This window comes from Palaemon carinicauda, chromosome 7, assembly GCF_036898095.1.
Source record: "Palaemon carinicauda isolate YSFRI2023 chromosome 7, ASM3689809v2, whole genome shotgun sequence".
Classification (NCBI taxonomy): Eukaryota; Metazoa; Arthropoda; class Malacostraca; order Decapoda; family Palaemonidae; genus Palaemon; species Palaemon carinicauda.
In genome coordinates this window covers 9,883,322-9,888,451 of record NC_090731.1, presented here as the reverse complement: position 1 = coordinate 9,888,451, position 5,130 = coordinate 9,883,322, and positions in this window count along the sequence as shown.

The following is a 5,130-nucleotide window of genomic DNA, read 5'->3' as shown; positions in this document are numbered from 1 at the left end:
GAATCAGCAGATAGACATAAAGGCTCCCCCAAACCACCCCGTCCTCAGCTCACAAGGATGGTGGAGGTTGCAGCAACAAATGAACTAACGAGTTTGCGTGGGACTCGAACCCAGCCTGGCGATCACCAGGGAAGGACGTTACCAGCAGGCCACCAGGCTATCTAAATATTTAGCTATCATATTTGACGGGTCACCTACACTAATAAGAAGAAAACCTACGTAACTCGGAAGACTGGAGGCGAATTTCAGAACAGTTTTACGACTACATTAAGGAGACGTTCATTGTCGACATTTCTCCCTATTTGGCGGCGCATTTTTTTTGCGCGGAATTCTCCCGAGAGTCACATTGCCTAAGTTTTACGGCTACATTAAGGAGACGTTCATTGTCGACATTTCTCCCTATTTGGCGGGCGCAATTTTTAGCGCGAATTCTCCGAGAGTCTCATTGCCTAAGTTTTGCGACTACATTAAGGAGACGTTCATTGTCGACATTTCTCCCTATTTGGCGCGCAATTTTAGCGCGAATTCTCCGAGAGTCTCATTGCCTAAGTTTTACGGCTACATTAAGGAGACGTTCTCATTGTCGACATTTCTCCCTATTTGGCGCGCAGTTTTTTGCGCGAATTCTCCGAGAGTCTCATTGCCTAAGTTTTGCGACTACATTAAGGAGACGTTCATTGTCGACATTTCTCCCTATTTGGCGCGCAATTTTTTGCGCGGAATTCTCCGAGAGTCTCATTGCCATAAGTTTTGCGACTACATTAAGGAGACGTTCATTGTCGACATTTCTCCCTATTTGGCGCGCAATTTTGAGCGCGAATTCTCCGAGAGTCTCATTGTCTAAGTTTTGCGACTACATTAAGGAGACGTTCATTGTCGACATTTCTCCCTATTTGGCGCGCAATTTTTAGCGCGAATTCTCCGAGAGTCTCATTGCCTAAGTTTTGCGACTACATTAAGGAGACGTTCATTGTCGACATTTCTCCCTATTTGGCGCGCAATTTTTAGCGCGAATTCTCCGAGAGTCTCATTGCCTAAGTTTTACAGCTACATTAAGGAGACGTTCATTGTCGACATTTCTCACTATTTGGCGCGCAATTTTTAGCGCGAATTCTCCGAGAGTCTCATTGCCTAAGTTTTACAGCTACATTAAGGAGACGTTCATTGTCGACATTTCTCCCTATTTGGCGCGCAATATTAGCGCGAATTCTCCGAGAGTCTCATTGCCTAAGTTTTACGACTACATTAAGGAGACGTTCAATTGTCGACATTTCTCCCTATTTGGCGCGCAATTTTTTTGCGCGAATTCTCCGAGAGTCTTATTGCCTAAGTTTTACGGCTACATTAAGGAGACGTCATTGTCGACATTTCTCCCTATTTGGCGCACAATATTTAGCGCGAATTCTCCGAGAGTCTCATTGCCTAAGTTTTACGAGTACATTAAGGAGACGTTCATTGTCGACATTTCTCCCTATTTTGGCGCGCAATATTAGCGCGAATTCTCCGAGAGTCTCTTGCCTAAGTTTTGCGACTACATTAAGGAGACGTTCATTGTCGATCATTTCTCCCTATTTGGGCGCGCAATATTTAGCGCGAATTCTCCGAGAGTCTCATTGCCTAAGTTTGCGACTACATTAAGGAGACGTTCATTGTCGACATTTCTCCCTATTTGGCGCGCAATTTTTAGCGCGAATTCTCCGAGAGTCTCATTGCCTAAGTTTTACAGCTACATTAAGGAGACGTACATTGTCGACATTTCTCCTATTTGGGCGCGCAATTTTTTGCGCGAATTCTCCGAGAGTCTCATTGCCTAAGTTTTACGACTACATTAAGGAGACGTTCATTGTCGACATTTCTCCCTATTTGGCTCGCAATTTTTTGCGCGAATTCTCGAGAGTCTCATTGCCTAAGTTTTGCGACTACATTAAGGAGACGTTCATTGTCGACATTTCTCCCTATTTGGCGCGCAATTTTTAGCGCGAATTCTGCCGAGAGTCTCATTGCCTAAGTTTTGCGACTACATTAAGGAGACGTTCATTGTCGACATTTCTCCCTATTTGGCGCGCAATTTTTAGCGCGAATTCTCCGAGAGTCTCATTGCCTAAGTTTTGCGACTACATTAAGTAGACGTTCATTGTCGACATTTCTCCCTATTTGGCGCGGCAATTTTTAGCGCGAATTCTCCGAGAGTCTCATTGCCTAAGTTTTGCGACTACATTAAAGTGAGACGTTCATTGTCGACATTTCTCCCTATTTGGCGCGCAATTTTTAGCGCGAATTCTCCGAGAGTCTCATTGCCTAAGTTTTTACTACTTACATTAAGGAGACGTTCATTGTCGACATTTCTCCCTATTTGGCGCGCAATTTTTAGCGGCGAATTCTCCGAGAGTCTCATTGCCTAAGTTTTACGAGTACATTAAGGAGACGTTCATTGTCGATATTTCTCCCTATTTGGCGCGCATTTTTAGCGCGATTCTCCGAGAGTCTCATTGCCTAAGTTTTACGAGTACATTAAGGAGACGTTCATTGTCGACATTTCTCCCTATTTGTGCGCGCAATTTTTAGCGCGATTCTCCGAGAGTCTCATTGCCTAAGTTTTACGAGGTACATTAAGGAGACGTTCATTGTCGACATTTCTCCCTATTTGGCGCGCAATTTTTAGCGCGAATTCTCCGAGAGTCTCATTGCCTAAGTTTTGCGACTACATTAAGGAGACGTTCATTGTCGACATTTCTCCTATTTGGCGCGCAATTTTTAGCGCGAATTCTCCGAGAGTCTCATTGCCTAAGTTTTGCGACTACATTAAGGAGACGTTCATTGTCGACATTTCTCCCTATTTGGCGCGCAATTTTTAGCGCGAATTCTCCGAGAGTCTCATTGCCTAAGTTTTACTACTACATTAAGGAGACGTTCATTGTCGACATTTCTCCTATTTGGCGCGCAATTTTTAGCGCGAATTCTCCGAGAGTCTCATTGCCTAAGTTTTACTACTACATTAAGGAGACGTTCATTGTCGACATTTCTCCCTATTTGGCGCGCAATTTTTAGCGCGAATTCTCCGAGAGTCTCATTGCCTAAGTTTTACTACTACATTAAGGAGACGTTCATTGTCGACATTTCTCCTATTTGGCGCGCAATTTTTAGCGCGAATTCTCCGAGAGTCTCATTGCCTAAGTTTTGCGACTACATAAGGAGACGTTCGTTGTCGACATTTCTCCCTATTTGGCGCGCAATTTTTAGCGCGAATTCTCCGAGTCTCATTGCCTAAGTTTTACTACTACATTAAGGAAACGTTCGTTGTCGACATTTCTCCCTATTTGGCGCGCAATTTTTAGCGCGAATTCTCCGAGAGTCTCATTGCCTAAGTTTTACTACTACATTAAGGAGACGTTCATTGTCGACATTTCTCCCTATTTGGCGCGCAATTTTTAGCGCGAATTCTCCGAGAGTCTCATTGCCTAAGTTTTACTACTACATTAAGGAGACGTTCATTGTCGACATTTCTCCTATTTGGCGCGCAATTTTTAGCGCGAATTCTCCGAGAGTCTCATTGCCTAAGTTTTACTACTACATTAAGGAGACGTTCATTGTCGACATTTCTCCCTATTTGGCGCGCAATTTTTAGCGCGAATTCTCCGAGAGTCTCATTGCCTAAGTTTTACTACTACATTAAGGAGACGTTCATTGTCGACATTTCTCCCTATTTGGCGCGCATTTTTAGCGCGAATTCTCCGAGAGTCTCATTGCCTAAGTTTTGCGACTACATTAAGGAAACGTTCATTGTCGACATTTCTCCCTATTTGGCGCGCAATTTTTAGCGCGAATTCTCCGAGTCTCATTGCCTAAGTTTTACTACTACATTAAGGAAACGTTCATTGTCGATATTTCTCCCTATTTGGCGCGCAATTTTTAGCGCGAATTCTCCGAGAGTCTCATTGCCTAAGTTTTACTACTACATTAAGGAGACGTTCATTGTCGACATTTCTCCTATTTGGCGCGCAATTTTTAGCGCGAATTCTCCGAGAGTCTCATTGCCTAAGTTTTACTACTACATTAAGGAGACGTTCATTGTCGACATTTCTCCCTATTTGGCGCGCAATTTTTAGCGCGAATTCTCCGAGAGTCTCATTGCCTGAGTTTTACTACTACATTAAGGAGACGTTCATTGTCGACATTTCTCCCTATTTGGCGCGCAATTTTTAGCGCGAATTCTCCGAGAGTCTCATTGCCTAAGTTTTACTACTACATTAAGGAGACGTTCATTGTCGACATTTCTCCCTATTTGGGCGCGCAATTTTTAGCGCGAATTCTCCGAGAGTCTCATTGCCTAAGTTTTACTACTACATTAAGGAGACGTTCATTGTCGATATTTCTCCCTATTTGGCGCGCAATTTTTAGCGCGAATTCTCCGAGAGTCTCATTGCCTAAGTTTTACTACTACATTAAGGAGACGTTCATTGTCGACATTTCTCCCTATTTGGCGCGCAATTTTTAGCGCGAATTCTCCGAGAGTCTCATTGCCTAACGACCGGATGTTTGTTTACCTGCCTGGCGGTTTTACTCTTTGATTTGGCGAGACAGTTATGGTTGAAATAGCAGTGTCTGGCGTTCTATTGGACACGCGTGTGTGCACGAGATAATGACGCGCACTTTCTTTTTCATCGCAAATAAATAGCGGGTTGTGTGTTTGTTTGTTGTGTGTGTTTATGTGTGTGTGCGTGTGTGTAAGGGAGAGAGAGAGAGAGAGAGAGAGAGAGAGAGAGAGAGAGAGAGAGAGAGAGAGAGAGAGAGAGATACATTCTCTCATATAAATGTTTCGAATATATGGAGACACGTAGATTTTAATGAGAGAGAGAGAGAGAGAGAGAGAGAGAGAGAGAGAGAGAGAGAGAGAGAGAGAGAGAGAGATTCTTCATTTATACAAATGTTTCGAATATATGGAGACACGTAGATTTAATGAGAGAGAGAGAGAGAGAGAGAGAGAGAGAGAGAGAGAGAGAGAGAGAGAGAGAGAGAGAGAGATACATTCTCTCATATAAATGTTTTGAATATATGGAGACACGTAGATTTTAATGAGAGAGAGAGAGAGAGAGAGAGAGAGAGAGAGGAGAGAGAGAGAGAGAGAGAGAG